We start from the raw sequence: 18,058 nt of genomic DNA on the forward strand, positions 1-18,058 counted from the left end.
TAGGAGTTCAGATGCTTAGACAACAGAAAACCACAATCTACACTAAGAAAATTGAAGCTATGACACAAAGGAACAAATGTATACTTCAACTGAGATACAGGAATTTAAACAACTAATGCTAAATCAATTCAAAAGTTCAGAGAATATTTCACAAAAGAGATAGCGGCTGTAAAGAAAACACTGGGCATACATAAGGCAGAAATCAAAAGTTCAAAAAAACAACTAGTAGAATCTATGGAAATGAAAGGCACAACACAAGAGATGAAAGACACAATGGAAACATACAACAGCAGATCTCAAGAGGCAGAAGAAAACACTCAGGAACTGGAGAACAAAGCACCTGAAAGCCTACACACAAAGGAGCAGATGGAAAAAAGAATGAAAAAATATGAGCAACGTCTCCGGGAACTTAAGGATGAAACAAACTACAAGAATGTACATATCATTAGTGTCCCAGAAGGAGAAGAGAAGGGAAAAGGGGCAGAGGCAATAATAGAGGAAATAATCAATGAAAATTTCCCGTCTCTTATGAAAGACACAAAATTACAGATCCAAGAAGCGCAGTGTACTCCAAACAGAATAGATCTGAATAGGCCTATGCCAAGACACTTAATAATCAGATCATCAAATGTCAAAGACAAAGACAGAATCCTGAAAGCAGCAAGAGAAAAACAATCCATCACATACAAAGGAAGCTTAATAAGACTATGTCCAGATCTCTCAGCAGAAACCATGGAGGCAAGAAGGAAGTGATGTGATATAGTTAAGATACTGAAAGAGAAAAACCGCCAACCAAGAATCCTATATCCAGCAAACCTGTCCTTCAAATATGAGGAAGAGCTCAAAATATTTTCTGACAGACAATGAGAGACTTTGTGAACAAGACACCTGCCCTACAGGAAATATTAAAGGGAGCACTACAGAGTGATAGAAGACTGGAGTGCATGGTTTGGAACACACTTTTGGGAGATGGTAGCACAGCAATATAAGCACACTGAACACAGATAACTATGAATACGGTTGAGAGAGGAAGGTTGGGAGCATGTGAGACACCAGAAGAAAGGAGGCAAGATAAAGACTGGGACTGTGTAACTTGGTGAAATCTAGACTGTTCAACAATTGTGATAAAATATACAAATATATTCTTTTATGAGGGAGAAGCAGCAAATGTCAACCTTGCAAGGTGTTAGAAATGGGGAGACATTGTGGGAGGGATGCAATCAATGTAAACTAGAGACTGTAACTAACAGAATCATTGTATTATGCTTCCTTTAATGTAACAAAGGCGATATACCAAGGTAAATGTAGATAAGAGGGGGGGATGGGTTGGCATGTTATAGACACTTGACATTGGTGGTGTTGTCTGACTCTTTACTTTGATTTAAGGTTACTTTTCCCTTTTGCTACTACCTAGCTGTCATTTTCCTTCCTCTTTCTTTTGCCCCTCTACCTTCTTTGAGTCTCCCTCCCACCTTTGTGGAAGAAATGTAGATGCCCTTATATAGATAGTGGTGAAGGTGGTGAACACATAAATATGTGACCATACAGAGAACTATTGATTGTTTACTTAGGATGAAATGTATGGTGCGTGAACAAAACCATCTTAAAAAAAAATGGGTTGAAGACAAACCTCAAGGGCAATATACTGAGTGAAATAAGCCAGACACATAAGGACAAATATTGCAGGGTCTCACTGATAAGAACTAATTATAATATGTAAACTCATAGACATGAAATATAAGGTACCAAAACATAGGATCAGGCTTAAGAATGGGGAGCGGTTGCTTAGTATGAGCAGAATGTTCAACTAGGATGAACATAAATGCTTGGAAATGAACAGAGGTGTCCGTAGCAAGACGTGAGAATAACAGTGCTGAATGGTGCATGAATGAGGTGGAAAGGGGAAGTTCAGAGTCATTTATGTCACCAGAAGGAAAGTTGGAGGTCAAAAGATGGGAATGTATAAAACTGAATCCTATGGTGGGCAATGTCCATGATTAACTGTGCAAATATTAGAAAACTCTTCCATGAACCAGAACAAATGTATGGCAATATAACTAGAAGTTAATAATAGAGGGACACATAGGGAAGAAATATATACCTATTGCAAACTATATACTACAGTTAGTAGCATTTCAACATTCTTTCATAAACAGTAACAAATGTACTATACCAACACTACAAGTCAACAATTGAGGGGGGGTAGTTAGGGATATGGGAGGATTCAAGTTTCCTTTTCTTTCTTTTTTTTTTTTTTTTTCTATTTTCATCTTCCACTTTATTTCTTGTCTGGAGTAATGAAAAGTTTCTAAAAATTGAACAAAAATCAAGTGTGGCGATGGAAGCACAGCTGTATGAGGGCACCAAGGGCAACTGATTGTACACTTTGGATCTTTGGATAATTGTATGGTATCTGAACAATCCCAATAAAAATTAAAAAGAAAAAAAAAACAATACTGTGGAGTCAAAAAAAAAAAAAAAGGAAAACAATCAATGACGTCTGGTATAATCACATAGTTATGCATTCACCAACACTATTTATATGAGGACATTCCATTTCGTCTGCAATTAAAAAGGAAGAGGAGGAAAAAAATGAGTAAGAAAAGAGAAGAAAAAAATAAAATAAAATACAATGAAAGGCTCATACAAGAACAAGCACAACCACTCCCTTATATCCCCGTCTTATAGACATTTAGCTTTGGTATATTGCCTTTGTTACAATTAATGGAAGCATATTATAATGTCACTGTTAACCATGGACTCCAGTTTACATTGATTGCATTTTTTCCCTGTACCATCTAGTTTTCAACACCTTACAATGCTGACATTCATTTATTCTACCTCATGTAAAAGCATTCTTATAACAGTACACTTAATTACCATAATTGACCACTCTAGGCTTCACTAAGTTATACAATCCCAGTCTTTATCCTCTATCTTTCTTTTAGGTATCATACATGCCCCTTGCCTTCCTCTTTCAACCATACTCACACTCATCTTTATTCACAGAACTTACAATATTATGTTACTATCACACACTATTGTGCTATTTCTGGATCTAAACAATAAATCCTGTTGAGTATTCCGTACTCCTTCAGCATCAGATGCCTGATCATTACCTTCTTTCTATCCCTGATAAACTGTGTTCTCAACTTTAACTTTCAAGGTTTGCTCAACGTTAGTTTATGTTAGTGAGATCATACAGTATCTGTCCTTTTGTTTTCTGGCTAATTTCACTCAATATAATGTCTACTGTCTACCATTTTGTCTTTTGGATTTTATATATCATATCTTATTTTATTTTTATTTTTCTCTCTTTTTTTAACCCTTACTGATAGTCTTCATTTCTACACTGTTCTCTGAATGTCTGTCTCCCATTTTTCCTATCTGTCTATAGTGCTCCCTTAAGTATTTCTTGCAGAGCAGATATCTTGTTTAAATATTCACAACTCTACCTCATTTTTGAAGAACACTTTTGCCAGATACAGAATTCTTGGTTGACAGTTTTTCTCTTTCAGTATATTGAATATATCATACCACTGCTTCTTGCCTCCATGGTTTCTACTGAGAAATACATAGTCTTTTCAAGCTTCCCTTGTATGTGGTGGATCACTTTTCTCTTGCTGCTTTAAGAATTCTCTCTTTGTCTCTGACAGTTGATAATCTGATTAAGTGTCTCAGAGTCAGTCTATTCAGATCTATTCTGTTTGGGGTATGCTGTGCTTCTTGGATCTGAAATTTCATATCTTTTATTAGAGATGGGAAATTTTCAGGAATTATTTCCTCCATTATTGCTATTGCCCCTTTTACCTTCTCTTCTCCTTCTGCGACACCCACGACACATATATTCATGTGCTTCATGTTGTCATTTAATTCCCTGAGACCCTGCTCATACTTTTCCATTCTTTTCCCTATCTGTTCTTTTGTTTGTAGGGTTTCAGATATCCTTCCCTCCAGTTCCTGAATCCTTTCTTCTGCCTCTTCAAATCTGCAGTTGTATGTCTCCATTGTGTCTTTCATCTCTTTTATTGTGCCTTTAATTTTCATAAGTTTTGCCATCTGTCTTTTAAAGCTTACAAATTCTTCTTTTTCATCACCCAGTGTCTTCTTTATATCCTTCATCTCTTCTGCCACATTTTCCTTTAGCTCATTGATTTGATTTAGATTTGTCTGAACATCTTTAATTAGTTGTTTCAACTCCTGTATCTCATCTGAAGTATAAGTTTGTTCCTTTGAGCCATATCTTCATTTTTCCTAATGTGACTCATGATTTTTTCTTGTCTAGGCATCTGCTTTCCTTGACTACCCCAATCAGATTTTCCCAGACCAGACAGGCCTAGGTCTCAGGAAGTAGGGGCAATTAGTATCAAGTTTCCCTAAGGATGAGACCCAGCAGGATCTCAGACTTTCCTGTGAGGCCTCTAGACTCTGTGCTTTTCCTATCCTGTCCAGAAAGTGCCGTTTATCAGCCCACAACTCCCCACTGGTGTAAAGAGGTGCAGTCCCTTTAATCCTCAGTGGACCCTGACCCAGCCAGAGCCTGAGAGTGTCAGAAACCAAGCTTAAGCTGTTTCTGTCTTTTATCCCCCAAGCCCTGGGGTCTGAATTTCTGCAGGACGGCAGCCATTTGAGCTGGACACAGCAACATCCCTCCCCCCTTTTCCTTAGGGATTTATCTCCTACACTTGACTTCTTCCTTTGTCTCTCTACCTTAACTCCGACCTTGACTGGGTCAGCACTGGCAACTGAAAATGCCTGAGGCTTTCTCTAAGGACTACTTAGAATGAGAGGAAAAAAAGAAAAAGGAAGAAGTCCCCTTTTTCAGAGCCATTCCATGGCCCCCCAGTTTTGCCAAACAACCAGAGTTGATACCCAGTTCTACGTGACCCTTTTCTTAGGACACAGCCATTTTCCAGTATTCTGAGCTCAGCTGTCTCCAAGAAGCCTCTGTTTTTATTTATTATCATTTGCTTCCCATCAGTACTGCCTCCTCTCTGGAGAGACCTCAGAGTTACTTTCCTGCTTGCTCCAGGTTTATCTGTGCTCATAAGTTTTATTAAGTAGTCCAAATTTGTTAATTAAAACCACAATTGGAGCTTGGTTGAGTTACCTTCCTTGCCTCTAGTAGACTGCTTCTTTTTTCCCCACAGGGAAGGGTTCCAATTCAGCCTACCATGCCGGTGGGGGAGGGGTGCCAACTCCACAGTTTGGGGATCTTTACTTACAGTTCTATGCTGCGATCTCAGCTATTCCACCCATTCTAGACTAGCGTACAATGTATGTCCAGTCACAGTTGTTCCCCAATAGTTGTTCCAAACTATTAATAGTTATTCCTGGCTATTTACTAGTTGCTCTAGAGAACTAACTAAATTCCACACCTCCCTATGCTACCATCTTGCCCCACCCTCATCAACTAATTTCTGAATTATCTGTTGCAGAGATGTAAAAGACAATTAACTTTTGTATACTGACTCTGAATTCTGCAAAAATATTCAAGTTACCCATTAGTTATATTTTAGTTAAGGTTTTAGGAATTTTTATATACTCAGTGACATCATCTATTAATAATGACAAATCTACTTCTTCCTACCTAATACTTGTTTTTGCTACATTGCATTGGCTGGGGTTCTCCAGAAGTATTGAATAAAAGTAGTGAGAGCAGATAATGTTTCCTTCATCTTGATCTTGCAGGAAACTATTTCAATAATTCACTAATAAATGTGATGTTAGCTTTAGTTTTTACAGAGTTTCTTCCTATTTCTAATTTGCTGAGAGTTTTCATGGTAAGTGGATGTCAAATTTCATGTAACACTTTCTGCAACTATAGAAACACTGTAATCATACAATTTTCCCCTAAATACATACTTATAGTTAATTGCCTATATTGGTGTGTGTGTGTATGTGTGTGTGTGTGTGTTAAAATCCAACAAAGTAAAGATGCATTAACCTCTTTATATATTGCGGGAGATATTTACTAATTTCCAATTAAGGAATTCATATCTGGGATCATAAATCATATTTGTCTGTAAATTGATTTTCTTGTACAATATGTCTGCTTGCAAAAAAAAATACTCTTATTTTTTCTTGTTTTTCTTGCAGTCTTCCTTGCCTTAGAGCTTCAAATTTAGCTAATTCATATGTAGTATGACATTGGTGAGAAAACTTAAATTGCGATGTCATTTTTTTTCTTTTTGAATGGTAAATATTTGGGAAACATTCTTTTTGTTTCAAGAAAATTTTGAGTTGGAATTAACAATACAGAAAACTATCTGTAAAACTATACTATAATATAGCAAACAGCAATGGCAAATAACACAAGATGATTAAAAATCATTGTCTTCTATTTCTTTCAACAATTCCATTGACTGGTGATGATTCATAGCATTTGAACATATATAGGGAATGATTTTTAACAACCATGTCTTTGACAATTTTTATAGAGAACACTTCAGAAAACTAAGAACAGATATTTTCAAAATATATCAATGAAACAAAATAAAGTGTCACTCTTTTTCTTGAGTATTCCAAGAAACATGGATTTTCAATCTAATATAGCTGGGGCACTGTCCTTACGATATAAACTGATTTTTTTCCTATCTAGTTGAAATTCTTCTTTGACTGATTTGAAAAATTCAAAAATATCTATGTCATGAATTCCATTTTTTAGGCCACAAATTGACAACCTGTCTTCATAAAGTTGGGCTTTTCTAAAGCATGTTTTAAATGAAATGGATTGTATCTCATATCACATGGCTCATCTAAAGCTAAAATATTAACAATTTCTCAAATTTTGAATTCACTGATCTTTGATATTGTATGGTGGCTTAATTGAAGATCTTCCACTTTTTGTAATTTTTTTTTTTTTTTAGTATTTTCCTCATTTTCAAACAATGATTCATTTCAGCATATCCCCATCCAAAAATGACTTTCATTTTTGGTGCAAGAATTCAAACCATTTTATCACTAGCCAAATTGTAAGTTCAGATTCTTTTACACAGTATTTAAAAGATTTTTGTTGGGCATTTAATTCTGATTAGTTGACTAATTTTGTTGACTCTTTTTGACTGTTGAGAGGAAATTTATTAATAATTGAATTAGAATTCAATTCAAATAATAATTTAATTAGAAGTTATTATTTATAAAGGTATCACTATAGCTTTTGCTGTCTATATAAAACATTTAAATAAACACATGCAATGTTATATCAATGCACACAGAAAAAATCATTTGAACTGAACTAATCCAAAGACACTTACTGAATTGTAATTTTTTATATGTAATATTAGAAAAAAAGCACATACTTTACTCATGAACTACAACACAATATTTTAGCGAAGCACTGATTAAAATAAAGTGCAGCTCAACTAAAACAATAAAATTGTCTTTAATAGAAAATATTTTATACCACTTCAGATTTTTAATTTAAATAAATTAAATTGAAATAAAATTGAAATTCAGCTTCTCAGTCATTCTAGCCACATTTCAAATGCTTCATAACTACAAGGAGACAACAGCTACTGTACTGAAACACTGGTTTCAATATGCCAATTGCTAGGCATAGACTGTCAGGCTGAATAAAAAAGCAATAACAAGCCCACTTTAAATATAAAAATGCGGACAGGTTAAAAATAGAATAATGACATAAGATATACTTTGCAAGCACAAAGCATAAAAAACCTAGAGTGATTATATGAGTATCAAATATACTTCAGGACAAGAAATATACCAATAATTCAAACTTACAAAATGGTCACATACGTGAATAAGCCATAACAATCCTAAAAACATACGAAGTCAATAAGAGCTCCAAAATGCATGAAGCAAAATCTGACAGAACAGAAAGGAGAAACAGACAAATCCACAATTACAGTTGGAAATTTCAAAACATCTCTCTCAGTAACTGACAGAACAAATAGAAAAGCAGTAAGACTTGAACATTATCTATCAAATTGATCTATTTGACATTTGTATAACACTCAAACCAAAACAAATGAACAAAGACCCTAAACTGAAACATAAAACACACCTCAATAAATTTCAAAAAATTGAAGTTGTATAGACTATGTTCACTGACCAACCAAAATAGAATTAAATTAGAAATTTTAAAAAATGGGAAGATGTAAGAAAAATTCCCAAATATTGGAAATTTCACAAAATACTTCTAAACAATCCATTGGTCAAAGAAGGAATCAGTAGAGAAATTACAAAACATTTTGTACTAAATGAAATTGAAAACACAACATATGAAAATCTGTGGAATCCAGGCAAAGGTGTACTTTCAGAAAATTCTAGCTCTATGACAAAGGAAGAAAGGCCAAATTCAACAACCTAAGCCAGGATCGGCAAACTTTTTCTTAAAGGGCCAGAAAGTAAATATTTCAGGCTTGAAGGTTATACATCAGTACTGCAACTAATGAACTCTGTCGTATACAGTAAAAGCAGTCATAGATAATGCATATGCTAATGAGTACAGCTATGTTCCAATGAAACTTTTACTTATAAAAACAAGCAAGCAGAACCCAGACAACAATTTTTCTACCTTGATCTAAGTTTTCACCTTAGGAAGTTTGGTAAAAAACAGGAAATTTAACTTAAAGGAAGTAGAAGGAAATAATACAGGGTAGAAATAAATTTAAAAAAAAACATAAAATAGAGTAACAATAGAGAAAAAAATCAATAAAATCCAAAGTTGTTTCTTTATAAAGATCAATAAAATTGACAGACCAGTCAAGAAAAATAAAGAAGAATCAAAATGCTAATATCAAGGATGAAAAGGGGAATATCATTACAGATTCCATTGAAACTAAAAAAGGTGTAATAGGTTGATACATAAACAACTTTATGTGAATAAACTGGACAACTGAGATGAAATTAAAAGCTTTTAAAAACAAAAATTACTAAGCAGATTAAAAATAAACATTAGAAAACTGGAATATCTCTACATAAAAGTGAATTAATTCAATTTGTAATTAGAAAGCTTCCCATATAGAAAACTCCATATCTTTGCCTCACTGGTAAATTCTACCAAACATAATTAAGAAAAAATATCAATACTACATTCTTTTAGATACAGAGGAAGAGGAAACACTGTCCAACTCATTTTATAAAGCCTGATACCAATATCAGGAATACACATTATAAGAAAAGAAAACTACAGACCAATATCTGTCATTAATATAAATATAAAAATCCTTAACAAAATATTAGCAAACTGAGCCAGGAATAGGTAGAAGAGAGAATATACTGTGATGAAGTAGAATTTGTCCCCAGAATGCAAGATTGATCACTGGTATTTACCAAAAGAACAGAAAAAAAGAAGAAAACCATATGAACATCAAAATAGATGTGGAAAAAAAAATCTGACAAATTTCAATACCCATTCACATTAAAAACTCTCCCAAAGCTAGACATAAGGGAACTCCCTGAAATTAATGAACTTCATCCATTAAAAAAAAAAAAAAAAAACTATAACCAATATCAAAATGATGAAAGACGGCATGCTTCTCCTTATGATATGTCTCATTACTCCTATTCAGCAAAGTACTGAATGTCCTAGTCAGGCCAACAAGGCAAAAGAAATAAAAGTTGTAAAATATTGGGGGGAGAAAAAGAAGAAAAACTTCTTTATTCACAGAGAACATGATCACATCAAAATTAAAAATAAAACCTTAAGAACCTATTAAAAGCTACTACAACTAATACGTAAAATTAGAAAGGTCTCTGGAAAACAAGGTCAATATACAAAATAGAATATTATTTCTATATATTGGCAATGAACAATTATAAAATTAACAAAACACAATACTATCACAATAGCATCAAAAACCTGAAATGCTTTAAGGACAGATTTAACAAAATACATGTAAGACCTAACACTGAAAACTACAGAACTGCTGAAAGACATTAAGGAAAACAAATAAATGGAGAGATATACCATGTTCATGTGCATGGATTGGAAAACTCAATTTTGTTAGGTTGTCAATTCTCCCCAAATTAATCTACAGATTTAATGCAATCCTAATCAACATCCCAGCAGGCATTTTGATAGAAACTGACAAAAAGATTCTAAAATCCATATGAAAATGCTAAGGATCAAGACTACTCAAATAAATTTTAATAAAAGAACAACAAAGTTGGATGACTTAGAGCAAACTTGAAGACCTACCATAGAGATATGGTATTGAAGACAGCATACTATCAGTATAAAAACAATGATCAATAAAAATGAATACAGAATACAGAAACAGTTATAGGTTCAACTGATTTTTTTAAAGGCACTAAGGTAATTAATAGGAAAAAAATAACCTTTTCAACAAATAGTGCTGGAACAGGTGAATAAAAATAAACTTCAACCCTTATCTCACACCTATACAAAAATTAACTCAAAATGGAACACAGACCTAAACATACAGGCAAAACTATAAATGCTCTAGAAGGAACCACAGAAGAAATCTTTGTGATGTGGAAATAGATAATAATCCCTTAGGATACTTAAAACATGAGCAATCAAAGAAATAATGATAAATTTCACTTCAACAAAATTATAAACTGCTCTTTGAAAGCCACTTTTTAGAAGATGAAAAGACAAATGGCAGAATGAAGAAAACATTCATATTGCATATATCTGACAATGTACTAGTATCCAGAATATACAATTATTACAACTCAATCAGAAGAAAGCAACCCAATAAAAAGAAGATCTATGAAAGAAGCCATTCAGCTAGGTCTCTCAGTTCCCAGCTTTAATGATAGGAACACTTTTAATAAATTGCTTTATAAAAGCCCCTGTAATTAAGTTCCCCAATCCCCAGTAGAGGTAATAACACTGTACTGTTGTCTTTACCTCTCCCAGCTGCCCTGACCTTTCTGACAAAGGCAGGATCTGTCAACTTGAACAGTAAACAGACTTCCTGGCCTTGATCAAAGTTTCCATGACCAAATGTTTACTCCTATGCATCTTAGTTACATTTCAGCAAACCCAAACAAGAAACTGCATTGCCTCCTAACATTTTTATTACACTCCCTAACTTTCCTCATTTCCCAAAGAATCCATAAATGTCATCTCCCTGATTTACCTTTGTTCTTCCCCATTCTCTATGCCCTCCCCCCTACATAGGACTTGACTCCCAGGGGTATAAATCTCCCTGACAACATGGGACATGACTCCTGGACAAAGCATCATGGGATTGAGAAAATTTGCTTGACCAAAATGGGGAAGCAAAATGAAACAAAATGAAGTTTCAGTGACTGAGAGATTTCAAATAAAATCAAGAGGTCACTCTGGAGGGCATTCTTATGCGCTACACAGACATTGCTTTTCAGTTTTTAATGTATTGGAATAGTTAGAAGGAAATACCTGAAACTGTCAAACTGCAACCCAGTAGCATTGATTCTTGAAGACGACTGTATAACTATGTAGCTTACACGGTGTGACTGTGTGATAGTGAAAACCTACTGGTTCACACTACCTTTGTCCAGTATATGGACAGATGAGTAGAAAAACGGGGACAAAAACTAAATGAAAAATAGATTGGGATGGGAGTGATGGAATGTTTTGGGTGTTCTTTTTTTACTTTTACTTTTAATATTTATTTATTTATTTATTTATTTAGAGTAAGAAAAATTTCAAAAGCTGATTCTGGTGATGAATGCACGACCATATGATGATACTGTGAATGGCGATTGTACACTGTGGATGATTGTACGGTATGTGAATATATCTCAATAAAACTGTATATTTAAAAAAAAAAACAAAACACTGGGCTACTAATGAGGAATCAGAGATGCCATAGTGGACCAAAGAGAATACTGTAAGCAGCATAATGCACATGATAAAAAACAGATTAAAAATTACTGTTAAATCCCTTGAGGAAATAACCGGGCTGACATGGCAGCCAAAGCCACAACCCAATAAATCAAGCCCCTGTGAAGACTCATTGCTGCACAGAAGACAGACCTTCATCCCTCAGTGACCCTTAAGATTAAGGGGCTAGAACTCTCTTATGGGGGAAGTTGAGGCAGGCTAGAATGGGAGGAGAGGGGAGAGAAGAGACCGTGAACAAGCCCTTGAGCAAGGACATTTAATCAAGGTCGGTCCAGTCCAGCACAGACACCATGCCTAGGGTCTACCCACTTCTGACCCACCCAAATGCACTATCTACCATCAGGCACCACCCTGGAAAACAAATGGCCCCACATTGCTGGGGCCTCTTGCCTCTGACCTTTCTTTTCTTGCAGGAGTGAGTGTCCACATGTTCTTTCACCCCAATAAATTTCCTACCTGCTTACTCTTAAAAAGCAAAATTACTGTTAAATACTGTGAATCTACCATGGAGAAGATTCTCCAACACAGTGCAAAAAGTGAAATGTGAAAAGGAAAAATAAAGAGAAAGTAGGTGCCACTTACCATTTTTTCAAATGAAGTTCTATATTTTCTGTTCTCTGCAGATGTTATTATAACAAATCTTTATGAAAAGTTATCTTGCTACCTATTTCTAAAAAGTCAAAAAAAAAACCCTGAGAAACGAGAATTTCAATTTCTTTTATTACTGATCATTTTTTGCCATCCTTGAGAAATGAGTTTGCATTAAAAATTCTGACTTTCAATTTAACAATTCATAAGGAAAATTTATTTATTGTGTTTATGTCTTTAAACATCTAAGATTTTATATAACATTTAGTTTTCAGGAAACTTTGGGCAATGTTTTTCTATCAATGCAAAATAGAAAGATACATAAATTCTTCAATTGAGTCTCATACCCTCATTTTAAATAAAAAGTTTTCTAACTTAAATACACTTTTCTAGGGTCATTTATTTCTTCTAATGCCTTATACTCCTTATTAGATACTATACATTATGTACTACGATGTCCAAACTGAAATTTTCAGGTAAATTATCTTCAATGTAGTAATACTTAAAAAAGAAGAGTAGTAACCTTGCTTTCTCTTTCTTTCAATACTTACGCTCTTAAGCTATAAGCCAAAGTAAAAAAATTGTGTTCACAGGTAAATTGACAGACTCTATTCATATTATTTTTGTTTAAAGAATAGGCTCATGACCCTGGCATGGAGGGATTGAGAATGTCTTTTTGACCAAAAAGGGGTAAAAGAAAAGCAATAAAATAAGGTTTCAGTGGCTAAGAGATTTCGAGTCAAGAGGGTGTCCTGGAGATTACTCCTATGCAAGCTACAGATAGATACACCAAATGGCCACAGTATGACAAGCCCAAATCAACAGTAGTCCTGAAAACACTAAAGAATAATTTGTTCACTATCTGAGACTCCATGAAAGTTTCATTAAGTTTTTTCAGAAACTTAAACCTGCCAGAGTGGCTCCTATACCAGAATAGCCTCTTCAAAAACATCAACCAGATGTGTCCCCCTTTCCCATAATGTCAACACCCCTTCTGAATATTGAACAATCAAATGGTTTAAACATGCAATTGTCTATTTAACTATTTAACTATAGTAAACATGATTATAAAATCCAAATGTGATATCTGTAATCCTTCAAAGAAAGCTACATAACGTAAAAATAATACTTTAATGACTATAAACTTGAATGAAAATACAGCACACCAACACAAACTGCTGAACAGGCTGACAGTATGGATGTATTTTTCATTTCTATAGGAAGGATAAAAAGAAAAAGTACATAAATAAGATATAAGTAATCCCATAAAATATTTGAAATTAATGTAAATGAAATAAATTAGCATGTATTAATATCTGCCTTCATCTTTATTTTATCTGTATTAATTTTTTCTTCCTGGTATCCTTACGTATGTTTTATTATTTGATACATAAAGATCCATAACTGTTTTGTATCCTTGGTGATTTTCACCTGTATCAGTTTTATTAATTACTTCTTCAATGAGCACAGACACAATGCAAGTCACTCAGCTACAATACTAAGTAAGACACAGTTCCTGCTCTCGTGGAACTTACAATCTACCTAGCAAAAAAAAAAACAAAAAACCATGAAATAAAATATCAGCAAAGAGAATAAAGCAACATATTAAAAGAATGATGTAGGGCAATTTAGGGAGATTCCTTCCAGGAATGCAAGCATAGTTCAATATCGGGGGAAAAAGTCAAAGGAATACAGTCATATAGTTATCACCATGGGTGCTGACAATACATTTATCCTTATAATACTTATTTAATCCTTATTATCAGAAATACATGAATATTATCTCAATATGGGGCAAAAAAAAGACTTTATCATATTTAAGGGTCAGATAATAGAAACCTTTCCATTAAAATTAAAAATAAAATACATTCCCATTACCAGGATAAGCCCATAAACTAACTTTATTCAAAGTTCAAAGCCAATCTTTGAAATTCAACTGAATTTGATTAACCTCTTGCCCATGTTCAGTGATTAGAAGCCCAAAATTTCAATTAATCACAAGGAATTTCATCTGAGGGTGTGAGTGAAAGGAAAAATGACTGACAGCTTTTCTAGGTACCTCAGAATCTGAGTTGGTCACCCTTGTTCTTTATCATCAAGATTGACTAATTCTGTATACATATGGAAGATAATCCGCAAAGTAAGAAGTTCTGAAATTCTAAACAGGTGCAGCTTCACAACAGCAATTCAATCTGAGTGAGCATTCTCAAAGATAAAGACGAATACACAATAAGTAAAAGGTAAATTCCCAATAAAACAATGGGATTGAGGAAGGATATCTACTTACACAGACATTAGATGAGGCCACTCAAATTCCAGACAGATGAAAAAGTGTTTGTGTTTTAGTTTCCTAGCTGCTAAAAGAAACACCATACAATGGGTTGGTTAAACAACAGGAATGTATAAGCCCATGGTTTCAGAGGCTAGAAGGCTTACTACCTCTCCTGATCAGTATCTTCTGGCTGGCCAGCAATCTTTAAGCATCCTGGCTTTTCACTCACATGGTAATGCACATGACAGCATCTTCCTTTCTCTTCCAAGTTCGACTGACTTCCAGCTTCTGTCTGCTCCCCATGGCTTTTTCCATGTTCAATTTCCTTTGTTTTTAAGGACCATATTGGGTTAAGACTCACCCTCGCTCAGTTTGGGCACATTTTAACAATAACATCTTCAAGGGTTTTGAACTATTTACAAATGGGTTCATACCCACAGTACCAGGCGTTGGGACCTGAATATGCCTTTTTCAGAGAATTTGATTCAATCCCTAACATCTGTAAGGAAGAAGACTGGCCAATTGGAATACAGAAAGGCAACTAGTTCCTGATGGCAGTATTTAGACCCACAGTATGAGGACTAATGGATAATCAAATTAAAGGGGCAGAAATGCCAAGGATGTTGTCTAACTGACTTGGTTGTCACTTCCCAGGATTTACTCTTGAACTTTCACCAAAATTAGAACTTAAAAGATATGTGACTCATTATTTTTTACTGCTGTTCAGTGACAATCCAACAAAAAGAAATTCCAAAGCTATCTGTAATATACCACGAATCTATTAAAAGACATTAAAAGAAAGTAAATCCAATAAATAAAATTAGAAACCCATAGAAATTATTTTTCCTTATTTATGCTCAGTAATCCAATCTTACACAGCAACCTTTCATTTCTAATGTGGAGTAATCCTTCCTTGTGTATATAAAATAAAAGTTTAGTCAATGTTAATATTCACTATAAAATTTATAACTTTTTAACTTAACCACAACAAATCTTTAACCTCTACTAACACTAGTGTTAAAAAAGATTCAGAGCAATTCCTTTCTATCTCCATCAAAACTACAGCTAATTACAATTACACTCTTCATTGAACCTGTAGCACAGGAAAATCAATTGAGATTTGAAGATCTGTCCCTTCATCCTTATTTGGGTATCATAAAATTACTTTAAACTTAATTTTTAAATATCTTGAAATAATTTTGGAAATTAGAGCAGAAGTGTTTAAATTAGAGACGAATAGGTTTAATTTAACTACTGAATGTGCTATAATCAGACCTTTTGATTAGGTTGTTTCAATTGAGATGTGACCCACCCAAGTCAATGTGGGTCTCAATCCTTTACTGGAGTCCTTTATGAGAGGATGAAAAGCAGAAAAGGCCAACAGAGCTCAGAGGGAGAAAGCACCCAGACAGCTTAGAGAGAAAGCCCCCAGAGTAGCTGACAGGGAGCCACTGAAGCCAGATGCTGAAAGCAACAAAACACAGGAAAGACCAGCAGATGCCAGTCATGTGCCTTCCCATGTGACAGAGGTGTCCTAGATGCCAGCAGCCTTTCTTCAGAGTACAGGTATCATCCTGTTGATGCCTTGAATTGGATGTTCATGGCCTAAGAACAACTGTAATTTGCAAGTTAATAAATCCCCACTGTAAAACCCAACCCATTTCTGGTATATTGCATTCCTACAGCTTTAGCAAACTAAAACAACATCCATCAAAAGTAAAAATAGATAAATTGGACTTCATCAAAATTAAAAATGTTTGTGCTTCAAAGAACACTATCAACAAAGTAAAAAGATTCACACATGGAAGAATACATTTGGAAATCATATATTTGATAAGTGTCAAGTTTATATACACAAAGAAATCTTACAAATCAACAACAAAAAGACAAGAAACCAAAATAAAAAAATTAGCAAAGGATATGAGTAGACACATCTCCAAAGATAAACAAATGACTAATAAGAGCACAAAATGACTGTTCCAACCCAGCTCAGCCCCAAGACTGAAGAACACGCCAGGCTCAGAGTTACACATGAGTTTAATAGGACTTAGAGACAGAAAATGGTTTAATGATGGCAGCCGGATGGGAAAGATGGAAGTTAGCACTCCACAAAGAGAGGTGGTGCCAGGGTATGGATTATAAGGGTTAGGACAAAGACATTCCATAGGGTGTGAAAACAGAGGTTTGGCAGGGTCTTGTAACACAGGGGTGTGGAGATTTGTTATCAATAGTGATCAAGGGAGGGGAGTCCTAATGCTATGTTTTAATGTACCATGTCTACATTCTTCCCCACCCACCCTGCCCCGGGGGAAGTCTGATGACCTTTAATGTCTATCACAGTCAAGTAGGCGACTATGTGAAATAACTCACTTTTACTATGGACGGGAGGGGGCCTGGGCCCTGGGTCCCCACAATCCACCCCCATACAGCAGACCACATTGACCATAGGACAGACATTGCATCCATATCCCACAACAGTATGAGACAACAGAACATGAAGTCTCCCACACAGAGATCATAACCTCACAAAGAGATGTCACCATGGCCAAGAAAGGGAATTAAACCATTTAGACAAGGGGTCTACTGATAATTGATCAATATTACGTATATACTCTTGCAAATGACTTAAAACTTGTAAAGCACTGTGCAAATGTTCAAGAATATATATACAGCACTGTACATTAATTAAGCACAGGTACTGCCCTGTGCTGCAGAGAGGATATCTAAGGCCATTCTGTTTTGTAAAACCTTTCTTAACTGTGTGGTTTCTTCATTTAGCAAGGATACAGCACTTTTGTAATCATTAAGTGCTTGGGCAGTGTGACTGGCTAAAGCTTCCACCTGTTTTTCAGTAACTACTGCAGTACCACCTGGCTCAATAATGGCTAAAGGATAATAGCACCAGGGAGTACATTTTATTCTATATTTAGCTTTAACCATTTGCAATTACTAAAAGTATCGGGTAAAGAAAGAGTCATATAAGGTAGCGGGGACATAACGCCGTCCCTACATACAATGCCATATCAGTTATAGCGCATATAGGGCCAACCATATTGCCCATAGGTCCATAGCCATCCCTTGGGGAAGATACGCCCCATGTTGGTTGGAGATATTTTGTCAGTGGAAAAGACTGTTTTGTAGTTTAACAGTAAAATTACACAATTTAGGGGGGTAACCACCCCACATCATGAATTCCATCAAGTCATTCCATACAGACAGGGGCAACATGGTCTACTGTTACAGCTTCTGCCATCAGCCACCCTAAACCATCATCTACAGCATACCCCAACAGAGGTCAGGGCTTGTCTACCTGTTCCTGTACAAGGGAGGTGTAAGTCCCAGTCTCCTTATAGGATCATAGTTGAATTTCAGTC

General features: G+C 35.0%; 1 protein-coding gene across 2 annotated transcripts in view; it reads right to left on the reverse strand.

Annotated features, from left to right (window-relative positions):
• DTWD2 (DTW domain containing 2) overlaps positions 1-18,058 on the reverse strand; it is a 232,896-nt gene that overhangs the window by 55,779 nt on the left and 159,059 nt on the right. The gene's annotated exons all lie outside the window — the stretch shown is intronic.

This window comes from Choloepus didactylus, chromosome 13 (assembly GCF_015220235.1).
Source record: "Choloepus didactylus isolate mChoDid1 chromosome 13, mChoDid1.pri, whole genome shotgun sequence".
In the NCBI taxonomy this organism is placed as follows: Eukaryota; Metazoa; Chordata; class Mammalia; order Pilosa; family Megalonychidae; genus Choloepus; species Choloepus didactylus.